This window comes from Prionailurus viverrinus, chromosome D2, assembly GCF_022837055.1.
Source record: "Prionailurus viverrinus isolate Anna chromosome D2, UM_Priviv_1.0, whole genome shotgun sequence".
Classification (NCBI taxonomy): domain Eukaryota; kingdom Metazoa; phylum Chordata; class Mammalia; order Carnivora; family Felidae; genus Prionailurus; species Prionailurus viverrinus.
The window spans coordinates 34,979,362-34,997,352 of NC_062571.1; the positions used below are offsets into that span (position 1 = coordinate 34,979,362).

At 44.5% G+C, this 17,991-nt stretch overlaps 1 protein-coding gene across 2 annotated transcripts in view; it reads right to left on the reverse strand.

Moving 5' to 3' along the window:
- CAMK2G (calcium/calmodulin dependent protein kinase II gamma) overlaps positions 1–2,848 on the reverse strand; it is a 61,232-nt gene extending 58,384 nt beyond the window's left edge. Inside the window, exons 1-2 of one of the 2 annotated variants that reach the window (XM_047824362.1) lie at positions 1,882–2,848; positions 1,591–1,720 (exon numbers count right to left, since the gene is read on the reverse strand). The gene's annotated coding sequence lies outside the window, so the exon portion shown is untranslated. The other variant, XM_047824361.1, reaches the window with a different exon arrangement.
- Positions 2,849–17,991: the final 15,143 nt, after the last annotated feature.

Here is a 17,991-nt window from a genome sequence, read left to right on the forward strand (position 1 = left end):
AAAGGGCTGAGGTGACAGTACACCATGCTCCACCCCTCCCCAGGGCAACAGGAAGTAAGGCGCTGGGGAGTAAGGCCACTTCCTATCTCAAAGCACTGGGGTGAAAGCCAGGTTCCAAGTCCCAGCGTGGGACTTGGGCAGGGCAATGCAATGAGATTATATATGGGGATGACAAACAGTCCCGAGTTTCTGTCATCTACCTTAAATGCAGAAGTGACAGCTAGTCTGCACTCCAGAAATAGGGGCTGCATATTAATCATCAATATGCCCTTCCCGAGCCCTCAGGACCACCTGGTTCCCGACCTCCTCATGTTGAAACTTAATATTCATTAATATCAGGTGGAGTGAGAAGATGGAGGGAGATCTGAACAAGCACAGACTAGGGCTACTGGAAAGTCCCCTAGGGTATCCCAGGAAAAAATGTTAAAACAGCACTACAACTGCCAGGTACCTACTGTGAGAGGGGGGGCTATCTTCTCCACTGAGCATGAGGGTTCTACCCTGGATATTTGAGGGTAACCATATAAAGCACTTTGCAATGAGCCTCTGGGTAAAAGGAAGAGTGATGAAAAAAATAGTGGGGGGAAGCCTTGGGGATGACTCACAGTACTGTGTAAGGGGAACTAGCTATCTTTCAACAAATGTTTATCAACTGCCTACTATGTGCTTGGCACTGCCTCTCATTTTGAGAAACATCCAAATAAAGTGGAAAATTAGACTTCACAATCAAAACAAAACCCAAATCATTCTCTCCTTTTTCCTTTCTATGTTTCTCTCACTCCTCCTTCTCTCACTACTTCTGTCAACAAGTCAGACTCTGATGTGGCCAGAGTGGCAATTCAGAGCTTATAGACACCTTTATGTGCACACACAAATACACACCCTCATACACACCCTCCTGATTCCCATTGCTGTAGTACCTACGCAACCTCCAGCTACCCCACAGAAATTAGGAGGAAGATGCATATAAATAATAACGAGTTCACCAGCTCCCTGCGCATCAGTATCTATGGCAACCTCATGGGGTCCTCGAGCTGTGCTGTTCTGGTTGCAGCAAGTCCCCTGGGCAGCACCAGCACTCAGGCTGTGCCCACAGCACGGGGAACAGGGAATTACACAGGAAATTGATGCCCTGATAATCACCAGAGGGGTTCCACTGGGTGGGACTCTCTGTCATTCCTCTGCTCTTTCTCTTTCAAGGCTCCAAAAATTGCACCATGGGACTTGCTCCCTGAATGAGAGAAGCCTCCCTTCCTAATTTTGGAATGCAATTTTAGAGTAGAAAGGTACTTGTTCTTCAGACCTGAGGAAAATGGGGCAGTTGAAAGTGAGGTGTTTAAATGCAAGGGGGATGACACTTTTGGAAACAAACAATAGTTACCTACTTGTTGGGGGATGTTGTAAAATAAATTTGGAGGGAATTTAGCCATGTGCCCATGAGGAGTTTTCAATCCATATTCCACAGAAATGTACAGGTTACATGGTCATGCCACAGCAGCTACTCAACATATGTATTGAGGTTCAATGTAAGGTTTTGTTGAAGAAGAGTTCCTGGCTTAAAGACATCCCTGAAAGAAGTTTGAAACTCACTGGACCAGTGGCTTCCGAAGTCCCCTCCAACTCTAAGATTCTATGGCTAGTTTTGGAGAATTAGGGGTGATGAGGTCATGGTCTCTCTCCAAGGACTCTGAGAAAATTATTAGTGGTGAGGTATTTGAACCTAGTGACAACATATGAAAATGGGGATAAGAAAGAGGGAGAAAGACAAATGAAAACATTTAAATAAACAGTTCCTAAACTAGGGGGCCTGGTGAGGGATGCCCCTCTCTCCTCTGGAAGACACATCAAATCACAACAATGCACAGAGTAGTTGCAACCAACCTCAGTAACTACTCCTGATAGCAATCGTCCTTAGTAGGAGTGTTTTCCCATCCCTGCTGTGTCTAAGAACTGAAAAAAGGGTTAGGAACCACAGATTTAACCAATGACTATAGTATTTCTTAACAGAGGACCTGAGGAATGTAAGGTGAGGGGCTGAGCTCTGAAGGATTGGCCACAGGGGATGAGATTTTGGAGGGGATGTGATATATATAATGTGAGGAGCTGTAGTATTTGGAGTGAGGGGCTGAGGGACTGGCAGGAAGGAACTCCCTTCCATTTCCCAGCTAGAGGGCTGATTCCAAAGGACAATCTGATTTCCTTCTGCCTTCCCACCCCCAGTCCAGGTCAGGGCTCTCTCTCACCCCTCCACCATCCTCCTAGAGACTATGCATTCCTTGAAGATAGAGGGTACCTGATCTTTCTCCTCGTATCCTTAACACAGAGCACAAAGCCTGGCATATAGTAGGTGCTCAGTAACTATTTGTAGAATGAATGGAGTATTGGGGGCAGGAAACTGAGACATTTAGGATGAAGAGGGAGCACCAGAGGAGAGGTGACAAAGCTGTTATCAGAGACAGAAGGGAGATACTGAGGTAAGGGGCCAGCTGCCTGCACCATTGGGGATGGATGATCAGGGCTGGAAGAGTGGCATGTGGGGCCCCCTGGTGGGCAGACCTGAGGCACACAGGATGCTAGAGGGAGGGGATGGAGAGCCAGAGGCCTATGAATGAGAAAGAGAGGTGTGGTGACAATAATAAAACCATAATTGTAGTTAACCTTTAGGGAGAGCTTGCTACCAGAAAGTCATAGGCACTAGGTACTCTAACCTATGCTATTCCATGTAACCCTCACCACCACACTGTGAGTGTAGGGGCCGGGCCATCAGCCCCATTTTACAAAAGAGGAAACTGGAGTTTAGAAAAGCAAAGTAGGGGCACCTGGCTGACTCAGTTGGTAGAGCATCTGACTCTTGATCTTGGGGTCTTGAGTTCAAGCCCCATGTTGGGTGTAGACATTACTTAGAAAGAAAACAAGGAAGGAAGGAGAGAGGGAGGGAAGAAGGAAGGGAGGGAGAGAGGGAGAAAGAAAAGGAAAGTAGCTTGCCTAGGAGCAAACAACTAATATGTTGTAGGGGATGATGTGACTGAAGGGAAGTGAAAAAAAAGTGGGTATTGAGGTGGAAGAGAAGTAAATGGCATGCAGGGTTCAATATAGATATGATCATACTAGCAATGGGATCCAGATTGGAATCTTAAACCCAAGGTGGATTTATCCCAATCTAATCCTAGTCCTGAATCCAGATACTTACTCAGAGGAGACATTCATTCATTCATTCATTCATTTCTTTAATCTTGTTGCTCACTATTCTGTTCCAGTCACTTGGGAACCTAAGAGAACAATCTGACAAAATTCTTGCCCTCATGGAACTTACATTGGACTGTAATGTAGTCCTGTATGGACTGTAATGCAGTCTGTACTGTTGGCAAGCAATTAGCCTAGAAAGTGGTCCCTTTAGACTGGAGTAAGTTCCACAGAGAAAATAAAATAAAACAATGGGATAGAGTGAGGGAGGAATGGAGAATTTCTTTAACTGAGGTACTCAAACATGGATACTCTTGGAAAGGGACTTTTAAGGGAGACCTAAAGGATAAAGAGGCAGTCATTTGAAGACGTGGGGCAAAAGCATACCTGGTGGAAGGAACTGCAGCAAAAGGCTGAAACAAAATTGGTCACGGTATATTGGAGGAGTGGAAAGAAGGACTGTGTGGCAGGAACAAAAGGGCAAGTGGGAAGCAGTAGGTTAACAGGATCTGGAGACCCCAGTAAACCCCACTGTCCTGGTACAACTACCCTGGTGCTCCTTCCAAGCTGTGGGTCACAGGTAGTTCTCAGGGGCAGGCTGCCTTCATGCTCACAAAGGCATGAGACCTGAAACCCCAGCTCAATGCCAGAAGATACCTTCATCAAGAGTGGACATAAAAATGGGCCTGAAGCTGGAGATGATGCTGTTCCTTATTTACCACAATAGAGGGCGGTGAAGGGGGGCTCAGGGTGACCTCTTAGTGCCCCTGAGGTTTTGGGGATGTTGTGCTGAGGGGTTCTGCACACAGCCAATGTCCTCGGTTCTGCTGAGGGGTTCTGGGACAGCCAATATCCCCTCAGTCCATTTAGACAATAGTCTTACAGCCCTAGGTAGGCGTCAGTGCTAACTCTTATAGGGGACAAAAAGATGGGCCAGAAATAGGCCCTGCCTCAAAGGAGCTTTACTCACTGGAGGCAAGAAGATAAGCACGATAATAAAACAATGATACAACAAAAGATAAGTACCATAGTACAAATGGCTACCTGCATCACATTTCCCTTCCCTTGCCTAACCTCCAGTTCTCTGTTCAGGTGCCACTTTCTCCAAGTGCCTTTCCCTGGCCTTTTGACTACATCAGATCCCCGAATGGCAGCCGCAAAGTTCCATCCACCACTTCTTCAAAGCGCTTGTCCCAAGTGTAATCTTACATGTGTTTGTGTGACTACAGACTTCATGAGGGTAGGGTCTGTGTCTGTTTATGTTTATCCTGTATCCTCTAAAGTGCCTGGGGCATCGTAGTTACTCAATAATAAATGCATGGGGGGTAAAAAGCAAAGTACTATGGGATTTTAATGGGGGAGCAATCAGATCAGTTGGAACAATTGGAAAAACTGGATGAGCTAAAAGGAAAGGAAGGATGTTGGCAGATGGAGTTATAGGTGAGGGGTAATTGCTAGTAAAAAAGAGAGTGTGAATCAGACCCTGAGATACTGAGTGCTTGGCAGGTGTTTGGGAAACTGGGTGGTCAGGTGAGCTGGAGGGGAGGGTGGAGTGGAGGAAAAGAACATAAATCTGGGGACCAGCAAGATGTAAATAGTATCTGGCTCTGGGCCAGGCAGGCTAGGCCTCAGGAAGGACCAATGTCCAACTGTCTGACCAGACCAACTCCAGAGGGTCTTAGATCCCAGATCTGGGCTAGAGATGATTACTTACCAGATGATTCCACTTGAATGTCTTGCTGTCCCCTCAAATTTAACATGATCCATAGCCAAATTAATCAGATTGAGAGAGAGTATAACATAGTGGTTAAGAACAATAAAGCCAAATAAATCCTGGCTCCTCCTCTTACTAACTATGGGAGTCTGTGCATTTTGTGACTTCTCTCTGCCTCAGCTTTCTCATCTGCAAAATAGGGATGATGATAGAACTCACCTCACAGGGTTTTATGAGGAGTACATTATTTGTACATGAGAAAAGTAAAACAGTGCCTTTCATATTAAGGGCTCAGTAAATATGAATTATTATAATTACTTCTCTTACCTTGACCAGTTTTTCTCTCCAGTTCCTTTGGCTGTGACAGTGACATGACTATCCTGCCAATGACCTATGTTCAGAATCTTGGAGTCAACTTTGACTCATCCCTTATCTCACTTAGAGGCAGATGTGGGTGTGGATTCTGCCACTTACTAGTTGTGTGACCTTGGGCAAGTTTCTCAAAGTCCCTGAGCTTCATGCTCCTTCCTGGTAAAATAAAGATGTCATAATTTTCACTATAGGGTCCTTATAACAATTTAATGATAATATTTGTAGGTTAATGGCTCAATTCCTGATGCTAAATAAATGGTAGTTATTATTATTTTCATCCTGTGTGTCATCAGGAACCAGCACCAGCATATTTCACCCTTTAAATGTCTTTGTGTCTATTCCTTCTTCTGCATTTCCCTCCCACCACCCTAGACTTGGCTTACCTCACCCTCCAGAGTTACTTCAGTAGCTCTCCTACCTTTGTCAACTTCATTTTATATTTCACTTTTCTTTCTTTCTCTTTCTTTCTTTTCTTTTCCTTTCTTTTCCCAGTGCTGGGGGGTAGAGCAGTGAACACAATAGGGGCTATCCTTGCCCTCAGGAAGCTTACCTTCTTGTGAGAGGGACAACCTATAAACAAATAAATATTTAATATGTCAGGTGGCGATAAATACTACAAAGGAAATCAAAGTAGGGGAAGGGGATGGAGGTGCTGTTTAATGTAGGGTAATGAAGTAATGTCCCTCTGATAAGATGAACATATGTGCAGAAATCTGCAGGGAATAATATCGCTTTCAGTAGGTCACATCTTGGCTGAAATGCTGTTTCCTTCAGAATTATGTATGAATGCTTATGTATAACTTCTTAGCCAATTCTAGCCAATCTTGTGATTTCATACCACTCACAGAATGCCCCTGCTTCTGTAGACATGCTTAACACATTAAGAATGTATATCATTGGATTAATAGTACTCTGATCATGATATCAGTGTGAACATTTTACTCTTCCTTAAATGTGCTAAGTTTTTTATGATGAACGTAGATTACTTGAATAAGAGCAAGAAAAATAACACCATATTTTCTCCTCATCATCTTATTATAAACTTCATGTAACTCTGCAAGGTAAATTTTATATCCCTGTTTTACAGATGGGAAAACTGAGGCACAGAGAGGTTAAGCTAAATCTCTGAATTCAGCTCTTGAAATGTTTGGCACCTGATTACAGGCTCGCTGTTTGCTTACTTTAAATTTTAGTTTTGCCTTCTTAGAGCATAGGTTTCTTAAGGGCAGAGTCCTTGCTTATTCCTGTATCTCCTTCTTCCCCCTCCTCATGCTTTTATCAGAGTACTATGTACTGTACATAATGGGTGCTTTTTAATGGATTGGCGTGTTTGATGTCTCTTGTCTATTGCTGTGATATGGTTCATTATCTTGCTGATGGTGCCATGGTGTACACTCTTGACCCTGAGTCCAAGGATGGAGAACCTGAAGCTCCTGGTTTCAAAGAGGTGAGGGAGCTGGACCTCCACCCCAAAAGGGTAGTGATTCTGCTTGTCCACTAGGGGCCGCAGTAGGCCTGGGTTTAGAGAGACATCAGGGCTGTGGATTACTCAGCAGACCCCACCCCAGGAGTCATTTCCAATACCAAGTCTGTCCTAGAGCCCAAAGCCCCAGAGACAGCCTATCAGTGTACCTGGCTTCAGTTTCTTCCAATAGACCATCAGATTCCAGGACCTGGAATGAGTTAGCTCCAGAATAAAAGCTGCTGATGGCAGCTAGATAGCAGGAGTATGCTGGCAGTTTCCAGATGCCCCTCAATTACCCAAATAAAGAAACATGCATGGAGCACACTACTGAGTGCCTGCTGTGTACCACGTAGCATGCTAGACCCTGGGACTAGCTTGGTCAACAAAACAGACTCTTATGATTCCAGCTCTTATGATCTAAGGAGGTATGCAGACAAGCCTAAAAATATTGTATTGTGTGATAAGCTGCTAACATGATTTCTGTTCCAGGGTTAGTTAGCTCTCCTTGGGTCTCATTTCAAAGTAGGTTATCCCATGGGATATCTACCTGCTTTAGAGAAATGAAATAAAGATGAGAGACAGAGATAAGAACCTTTGTCCACATTTGGAGAATCACTGTGGAGTCCCCTCCTCTCTCAAGGTGGAACGGTTCCCAGTGGCTCCTGGGAGATCTGAGGGTGTCTGGGGTTGGGGTGGGTGCTGGGGGAAAGGAAGTGCCAAGCCACCTCTCCACAGCTTTTTTTCTCTCCTTTCTCCAAGTGGCCTGGGAGCTTTGCTTAGGAAGGAAAGATTCCCCAGATTTTGGGGTGTGACCCAGACTGCTGGTTTTCTCACTGATTTCTCTTTGCCTCTTTCTTTTCTTTGCTCCTTTTTCTCAGATGATTTGTCAATCAATGTATTTATCAAATGAATGTTCTGTTTAGGGTACCCCTTTTTATCCAGAAACATTAAGTCAAGGAAATTACAACAGTTAGAGAAAGAATATAACTAGAGAGGTAAAGACAAACACCCATGCAATGCAGCATTTTGACAAGTGCAAATTGGTAGCCACAGACACTCATCCCTGGGGGCTATCCCTGGGGCTGATGTGGTCTGAGGAGACTTCCTTCCTGGACAAGGTGACCAAGACCTTCCAGGATGAGCCTTCAATCTATTCCAGTGGGGTTTCTCTGGGAGAGATATCCTCAGAGAACAGAGGGGAGGGTAAAACAACCCCCACACCCCAGCTGTTCCTTGTTCATTCCCTTGTGCCTGGACAAGGGGCTCAGAGGCCCATGTGCTCAACATTCCTGAGAAGCAGCTTCTGAGTCAGAGCCCCAGAAACAGCTGAGGCAGCTTCAGGCTGGAGTCTTGGCTCTCTTTTCCCCTTTTCTGTCCAAAAGCAACTCCCTCCCTAGCTATTTGGATGTGACCAGAAACCCAAGCAGGGCTGTGGGGTAGCAGCCTGGCTCAGCCAGTCTACAAAATGTATTTGGTCCCTGAATCCCCTTTGAGACTGTGGCCCTTAGGTAAAGGTGTATGCCCAATGCTACCTATGCCAGGAAGTCCAAGGGGTGAGGAAGACTCGCCCATGCCTACAAGTCAAATCTCCCCATGTGGCCATTGTTGGGCTGCCTCTGGGAAGGGGTCGTAACTAGGACTTGGCTTGAGTTAAGACAGCAGCATTCCCCAGGCAGTGTGCCAGCACCTCCTTACTGCCTGGGCGTGGGGCCCAGGACATGCCAGGGCAATGCCAGAGAGCTGACTCAGGGGGCGGCATAAGGGGAACCGAAAAACCCTTCGCACCCACCAGCTAGGAGAGGAGAGGAAGCTGCCCTGAGGCCTGCTGTGATTGCCCTATAGTGTAGACCACCATCAGGTTCTGTGGATGGGTCTGTTTCTCAGCCACTGATCCATGAAGTGCCACATTTCCTGGGGCCACCAGCAGAAGGCCAAGGCTCTCCCACTTTCCCTGAGTTCCTCTCTTCCTACGAAGACCTCTAGATGTGCAAATCTAGGTTCCCAAACCCCTTTCTGTGATTGATTCAGGCCCCACCATTGTCACTTTCTTAAGACTGTGATCTTGGGCAGGTCACTTACTTTGACTTTTGTGAGTCTCAGATTCCTTCTATTTAAGGTAGGATGGGTAAGACCTACTTGTCCATAGGACTGCAGTAAGGATCAAATAAGATCACATCTATGAAGGTAATGTATATACTCTAAAGTACATTTTTAAGCAGATATTGTTAATTGTCATGGTTATTCCCAAGATGGGAATGATAGCTGCTAGCCCTTGAAACTCAAGGTCCTCCTCTTTGCCTATTTCGTCAGACAAGTAGCTCTGAAGCCAGTGCTGGAATCCTAACCCAGTCCTGGGCCTCAGAAGAAGCTTTTCTGCCTGGTGCTATGGTGCCAACTCAGGGAAGCAACCTCCACCAGCCCAGCTCTGTTAAACCGGTTCTTTCTCTTCTAATCAGACTCCTCCAGTCCAGTTTGCCTGCAGTGATGACAAAGGAACCTAAAATAGCACAGGCTCTGCAAACACTGCTGGAGATGGCTTGGGGCATAAGGTGTTGCCTGTCACCCGTGGGCCTGTCTGGGCATCCCAGCCAGGTGCAGCCCTCTACCCTCCAGGGCCTGGTGTGTCTTCCTCTATGCAGCAGAGGATGACAGTGCCTCTTGTCAGCACTTTAGGTGGCTGAATTGGATGACTACTAGAAAGTTGGCTTGGCTAGAGGTGCCAGTGTGGGGAGGGGGACTCACAGCTCTCCCCACCCCCACTGACTCCTCAAACACATAGTCTGGGGGCCCCTCTTTGCACCAAGAGGCCAGGTGAACTGGGCTCAGATCATGCAGAACAGCAGCTGTCTTGCAGTTTTCAGAAGGGTTGCTGACTGGGAACCAAGAGAGTCTCACTCTGAGGACCCTGCAGCTGCAGGTCCTGGCTTGCCACTCTTGCTGCGGAACCAGTTTGGTACAGGCAGCTGCTGGGCCTGCCTCTGCTCTGAGACTTCGCATAGGACGGACATTCGTGTAACTCAGGTGGGAGCCATAACTGCTAGCTGCGAGGGGGCTTGCAGCAGGGAACCATGGGCAGGAGCTGCCAACCTCGCAGTAGCATTCATTATTGCTGAGGCCTCCCTAATTCCCCATATTTTAAGCAGTCATTTTCCCACAGCACTAGTCTCACTCTTAGAATTTTCTCATCAGACTCTTCCTTAAGCACTTTTTCTTGACATGTGTATTCCTTTCCTGGGTGATTGCTATAAGAAAGATGAAGTCTTAGTTAATGTCAGGAATCCCAAACTGATGGTCTGTTGGCCAAATCCAGCCCTTAAACCTGTTTTTTTGTTGACTTGCATAATTTCAATTGGAAAGTTTTAACATTAAAAAAATCCAGATTTCAGACATTTCTTAACATTTTGTGTCCTACGTAGGTTTCTCCCAGAACAAGTCTTCAGTTGCAAGTAGTTTATTTGGAAGGTGATCCTAGGAAACTCTAGTTAGGGAGTGAGGGAGTCAGACAGGGAAGGGATGGTAGAAGGGCAAGGTTACCAAGGAAGTTACCATATGGGCATCTGGAGCTTACTTATGCTGGGGCATTCGGGGAACCAGTGTAGAACACGCGTCTCACAGTTGTCTCACCTGAGAGGCAAAGGCATTAGCATATTTATCCACCAAAACCAGCAGTTATTGGCTGGGAGCTGCTACAGCGTGGGGGAGAAGGGACAATGGTGGTGTTAATGCATAAGGAACATCCAGCCTGTTGTACAGCAGAGAAGAGTGGGCTCCCAAATCCAGAAGACACTGGAACTGACAGCATCTGCCACAATATGGAAGATTTAGCAAAACTGCTCCTCAGTTCTCACTTGGCAACAATTGGCAGGAGCTCGATGGCAGGTGCCCCTTTAAACAAGATAAGAGCTCTCCTGTCTGCCATAGTCGTTACACTCCCTTCCCCACGTTGTCCTACACTCAGCCTGCTTTACTCTTTATGTTACCTACTTAGCCTCTGGGGTGTTGGCGTTTGTGACCCCTGGTGTATGTCTAGTTATAGCTGTGAGTCCCACTGACTCTGTTTCCAATAACTTCTTAGTCTTCTTTGCATCTCACAGGGCAGCTAGCCCAGTGATTCCAAAAGATGTTGACTGATTTCTTCTGTTTCTCTAGCCCTGTACTCTGAATTATTTAATTCTCTGAATTTCAGACCATCTTCCCTCTCTGCTTCTGAGCGTGTAGAGTAGGTCTTCACTTTGTGGACTGGCTTGGGGAGGCCCTTTCTTATCTAACATCAACCTAATTGGCTTTCAGTTTCTAAGACGCATGAAGCTCCTTTCTGCCTCATGTCAATATCCCTGCCTGAAAAGTTCTTTTTTTTCCTTTATGACAGGCTAACTCATATTCATCCTCTAGGACTAAGACTAAGTGTCACCTCCTCAGTGGAACCTTCCATATCATTCAGTCCCTTACGAGGGTTATGTCCCTCTACTATACATTATCACAGTGCACTGTATTCCTCCTTAACATATTTATAATAATTACATATATATTGGTATAATTTGTATTTACACTGGAGTTCCCTCATTAATGCAGTTATCTTATGCAAACCCGACTATACACACTCAACTGAAAGAGAAAGAAACAAAGAAATTCCTTTATTTAAAGCATGCTCTTCCCTCAAAGCCAGATCTGGACGTCTACTGTCTCAGGTGATACCTGAAATGCTAAGAGAAATAGCTGTTATTTCTTGTTTTTTGTGCTTCTAAATGCCAAAGTCCTGGTGACTTAACATATTTTCAGGAGTAATTTTGCAATCTTTGGGGCGTCTAGGTGGCTCAGTCCGTTAAGTGTCCAACTCTTGATTTCGAGTCAGGTCATGAACTCATGGTTTGTGAGTTCGAGCCCCCTGTCCAGCTTTGAGCTAACAGTGAAGAGCCTGCTTGGGATTCTCTCTCTCCCTCTCTTTCTATGCCCCTCCCCTGCTCGTGCTTGCTCACTCTCTTGCTCTCTGTCTCAAAATAAATAAATAAACTCAAAAAAAGAATAATTTTGCAATCCCTGCCTTTGAACTGATTTTAGAACCTGCCTCCACTCACTAACACACACAAATATAGAAGATTGAAATTTCAACTGCATTATCTGCCTCTCCGTCTAGACTGAAGCTCCATGAGGACAGACAACATTCTTGCCTCCATCATTATTGCATCCTCAGGATCTGGCAAAGTGCTGGACACATAGTGAGTATCCAATAAATCTTTGTTGAATGGATGATGATGGGTAGGTAGGTGGTGGATGATGGAAGATGTGGAGGGATGATGAGAGCCGTGAGGACCAGCGCTGTGCAGGACACGCCTGGAGATGGGATGGTACTTAATATGACAGCTCATTAGGGGGAGAAGGATGAAGGAGATGAGGTCACTGAACTACTGCAGTTGACTATCTGCCTAAAGGCCTACTCTTCTATAAGTCTCTCGGGATTTGTTAAGTCCTGCATTCTACTTTCCCCCAAACCAAATTCTCTGGATTAGTGCCTTATCCCAGGTAGTGCAGCCGCCTCTGAGTCACTGCATAGAACTGCTGTATCCCTCAGGGCTCAGACAGAGTGCACCATCCGGCCTGAATTCCTAGCCCAAACTAAAAACTCCACCCAACTCCCTACTGTGATCCTGCTCATGACTCCCTCCCTATTTTAGCCCAAAAGTTTATTTTGACCCCTAAGGCCAACACTCATCTTGATCAGTTTGTTTTTATTTTAAGTTTCTTTATCTATTTTGAGGATGGGGGAGAAGGGGCAGAGAGAAAGGGAGAGAGAGAATCTCAAGCAGACTCCGTGCTGCTGATGCAGAGCCTACTTGGGGCTCTGCCTCACAAACCGTGAAATCATGACCTGAGCTAAAATCAAGAGTCAGCCGCCACCCAGGTGCCCTTATCATAATTGTTTTTTATAGCCCTCATGCCAATCCCACCCTTGATTCCCATCTTGACCCTAACCTTGGCCCTGAAATAGGCTTGCTTCTGATTCTGAGTACATTATATACATCCATGCTTTTTGGTTGTTGTTGTTGTTATTTATAAAGCCTTTACAGATAGTATTTAATTTGAAATTTACAACTCTATGTAATCATCCCTATCTTATAAATGAGGAAACCAAGAGTATGGAAAATGCCCAAGGTCACACAGTTAATAAATTGAGGATCCCAGATCAGATTCAGGTCTTCCTGCTCTAAATCCAGGGTTACAGGCGTCTGGATTACTGAAGTTCCAGAATAAGGTTCCATTGCCCTTGGGGCAAAGCAATCCTAGATAATCAAAGACCTCAGGGTACTAATAGTAGCGATAATAATAATAACCTTAACTCACTGAGCAATTTCTTTGTGACAAGCAAAGTGCTGAGAAGCTCTTCATACATGAACTCATCTAATCCCCCCACCAAGGCTACACAGCTCCATAGTTCCATTTGACAAGTGAAGAAACCATGGCTTTCAGAGGTTTAAGTAATTTGCCCAAGGACACATAGCTAGTAAGGGGCAAGACAGAATTCAGACTCGAGTCTCTCTGGTTTTAAATGTAGCTCACTTCAATCTTTACAAAGAAATGGAATAGCAACAGGAAGCAGCTTGGAGCCTGGATCTTGCAACCATATACCCACCATACCTTTTGAGCCATGGTGCCAAATTCTAGAGTATTGTGTTTGATTACTAAAATTGGGTCAAAAATGAGTCAAGTCTTGGTAGGACTGACTCACTGTGGTGTCTGTCAGCTCTAAAAGGAGACAGGAAGCCTCAGAGAGCAACAGCCAGCAGACCACTGCAGAGTGGATGAAGGTCCCAGAAGCATCTACCACAAGCCCTGCAGTGGTTAAACATGGAAATCCACGTGCCTGCCAAAGAAAAGACCCAGACTTAAGACTCATTTTGAAAATTAAACCTGCCAAACCCCATTTCTTTCTCCATACTCAGCCCTACTCCCTAATAGGGCTCCATTTTGGTCAACTTCTCTGTCTTTCATCTCTGACTCTCACACTTTATCCTTCTCATTCATGGGCAGGGCTCTTTGTCTCCCTCCAAGTCCCCATCCCCATCTCAGCTCATGACTCTGAATATCATTGCTGCCACCTTCCCATGTCCCATTTCTCTGAATCTTACTCTCAGTGCCTGGTAGATCCCTGTGTTATGGGATCCCCCCTCTTTTTTAGTAGAATATACATAACATAAAATGTACCATTTTAATTTCATTTATTCTTATTATGGTAAAATATGCACAATATTTACTTTTTTAACCATTTTAAGTGTACAGTTCAGTGGCATCAAGTACATTTACTTTGCTGTATGACCATCATCACTATTCATTTTCAGAACTTTTTCAACATTACAAACAGAAACTCTGTTCGCATTAACCAATAACTCTCTATCCCCTCTCTCCTCAACCCTGGTAACCTCTATTCTTAACTTCCTGTCTGTATGAATTTGCCTATTTTAAATACCTCACAGAGGTGGAATCATACAATCTGTGTCTGGCTTATTTCACTAAACATAAAATTTTCAGAGTTCCTTCATGTTGTAGTGTGTATCAGAATCCGATTCCTTTTTAAGGCCGAGTAATATTCCGTTGTATGTATATGCCACATTTTGTTTTCCCATTTATCTGTTGGTGGACAGTTGGGTTGCTTCACCTTTTGACTTCACCTATTGTGAATAATGTTGCTGTGAACATGGTGTACAAGTCTCTTTTTGAGTCCCTGATTTCAATTCTTTTGGGTATATACCTAGGAATGGAATTGCTCAATCATATGGTAATTCCATGTTTAACTTTTTGTGGACCTGCCAAACTACTTTTCACAGTGGCTGCACCATTTTATATTCCAACCAGCAATGCACAAGGGTTTTAATCTCTCCACATCTTTGCCAACACTTATTATTTTCCACTTTTTTGATAACAGCCAAACAAATGGATATGAAGGGGTGTGTGAAATCTCTTTTGAATACAGTGTTCCAAGCATTCCTGATTCCCAGGGTCTGCTCCTCCCTCTGGACTCCCCATGCACCTCTCCTGACTGTGAGGGTTGGCATTTCCCTGTGGCAGAGAAACCATCATCGCTGATGAGCAGTCACCACCCTTCTTTCTCCCTGTACTTTCTGGTCTTTCTTCCAAACTCTGGCAAGCTGCTGCCCATCTCTCTGCCTTTTGCTTACGGAGAGTTGGACTGAGAAATAATACAGGCTTTGGGAAGAATACAAATTCAATATCATCAGGTCCACAGTCTTCTGAGCTATTTTATTCATATCGTCTTCCAGACCAGAGACCATAGGACTCCATGGGGACCAATTTTATGGCTTTGACCTGCCACTGACCTCAGAACTAGAACAGCATCCAGATCCTTAGGCAAAATTGTTTCTTGGTCTCATCGGAACCCAAGGGAACAGCTTATATTCTAGTTACAGCACCCGATCTATTTGCATCAAGTCCTTTCCTTTGCTGAGGCTCATATTTGGTGGTTTAGGTCTCCAAGACAGATCCTGGGTGTGGTGATTCACCTCCTGCATGAGCCTCATGACTCCTTCAGGGGAACTTGGAGACCTGGAATTTTGGTTGGGATTCCCAGTTCATGTTCCCAGAATCTAGACCCTCTGGGGCAACATTTGTTTGTACTGTTTAGTACTTACGTCCTCTCCACGGACTTCTGATGTCAAGAGCAAAGTGTGTCAAAACCGGCCCCCACGTTGTCATACATTCTGGGCTTTGCTTCAGACCAGTCCTTACCTGTTTGCTTAAATTAGGTGCCTGGTGTAAATTTCTTTTTCTTTGTGTCTTTTCTGTCTTCCATGAAAGCAGGTGGAAAAAAACGTCCTGCATTTCACAAAAGAGGAGAGAACTATGGAGGGAAGTGATTCACCCTGGTGCACAGATGGACTCAGCAATGAAGCTGGGAATGGAACTCCATTCTCTGACTCTGAAACCACAGCCCTCACCATGGGCAGTCCCCCTCTTCTTCAAGAAAAAGCTCTTGGCTTATGCTCCAAGATATGGCCTTTGTACTTGACAGGTGCCACTGGGATTGGGTAGTGAGGCTCTCTACCCTCATTATTCCCACTCCAACCCATGAGACTATTGTATTGACCTTCAAATATGGATTTCATGGTATAACACTTGAAAGGAAATTTCTAAGGCTCTTTTTTTTTTAAGTTTATTTTTGAGAGAGAGAGAGAGAGTGAGAGCAGAGGTGGGGCAGAGAGAGAGGGAGAATCTTTATTTTTTCAATATATGAAATTTATCGTCAAATTGGTTTCCATACAATACCCAGTGCTCATCCCAAAAGGTGCCCTCCTCAATACCCATCACCCACCCTCCTCTCCCTCCCACCCCCCATCAACCCTCAGTTTGTTCTCAGTTTTTAAGAGTCTCTTATGCTTTGGCGAGAGAGGGAGAATCTTGAACAGGCCCCGTGCTGTCAGTGCAGAGCCCTATGTGGGACTCGAACTCACAAACTGTGAGATTGTGACCTTTGCGGAAATCAGGAGTTGGATGCTTACCTGACTGAGCTACCCAGGCGCCCCCTTTCTAAGGCTCCTTCTAAGCAAAACATATGACCTTGCAAGTTTGGAAAAACAAAAGCTCCTGAAGAATAAGAATGGAGGCAGCTGTAGGGGCTCTCCTCTATTCCCTTGAATTGTCACTTCCCCTCTGGTGTCCTCTCATTTCATTTCTCCCTTCAGCTACTGCACCCAGCTCTGGGGGGGGTATCCTTCCCTCATTCCCTCCAGCCCAGGCCCATACACAATCTAGGTCACTCTCTTTTGCTTCTCTTGTTTCAATTGAGATTAGTAGGAACTTTCAGCTTTACTAAAAACCTTATACACATCCTTGTTTAAGAACTTATAGTGCCTTTCTGGAGTCTATGGTATCATGTGGTTTTTAAGAACTTTTACAATCAGAACTCATCCTACTTAGCTCTACTTTGTTCTCACTACTCGTCAGTGTAAACTCTTCTTAACTGCACCAGATTTCTCACTCTTGTATACATGTGTACACATGTATACACACACCACAGTTAAGGACATATAAAATTTACTCTCTATAAGATATACAATGTTTATTCCAGCTTCTGTCTTTTTCCAGGACTCTTGTTTGGAACTTCTTTTTTTCTGTGCTCTTACCAATCCATCATGACCCATCCCTTAAGATTTGTTCAGGCCGAGGAAATCTCTAACTTCAGTGTGCCTGTTCTCTACTTTTACTGTAGTTTTGGTCAGTGGTCAGACTATTTGATGTTAACTTTTTTTTTAAGCATTTTGACTTTAAATTTTTTAAGCTTGTTTATTCATTTTGAGAGAGAGAGAGAGAGAGAGAGAGAGAGAGAGAGAGAGGAAGAGAGCATGAGCAGAGGAAGGGGAGAGAGAGAGGGAGGGAAAGAGAAACCAAGGAGGCTCCCCACTGTCAGCATGGAGCCCAATGTGGGGCTTGAACTTACAAACTACAAGACCATGACCTGAGCTGAAACCAAGAGTCGGATGCTTAATCAACTGAGCCATCTATGTGTCCCGACCTTTTTTTTTTTAATTATAGTAAAAACACATATAAAACTTACCATTTAACAATTTTTAAATGTACATTTCAGTACTATTAAGTATATTCCCTTTGTTGTGCAATAGATCTCCAGAACTTCATCTTGCAAAACTGAAGCTCTATACCTATTAAACAATAACTCCCCCATTCCCCCTTCCTCCTAACCCCTGGTAATTCCCATTCTCCATTTCTATGAATTTGACTACTTTGGATACCTCTGTATCTAAAGATATATGTAGAATCACGCAGTATTTGCCTTTTTTGTTCGTTTGTTTTTGGACTGGCTTATTTCATTTAGCGTAATGTTCCCAAGATTCATCCATGTTGTAGCATGTGATAAGATTTCCTTCCTTTTTAAGACTGACTAATTTCCATTATATGTATATACCACGTTTTACTTATCCATTCATGTCAGTGGACATTTAGATTGCTTCTACCTCTTGGCTATTGTGAATAGTATTGCTATGACATGAATGTACAAATATCCCTTTGAGACCCTGCTTTCAATTCTTTTGTATGTATACCCCGAATTGGTATTGCTGGATCATATGGTTGTTCTATGTTTAATTTTTTGAGGAACTGCCATACTGTTTTCCATGGTGGCTGCACCATTTTACAATCTCACTAGCAGTGGAAAAGGGTTCCCATTTTTCCACATCTTGCCAATGCTTGTTCTTTTCTTTTTTCTTTTCCTTTTTTTATAGTAACCATCTTG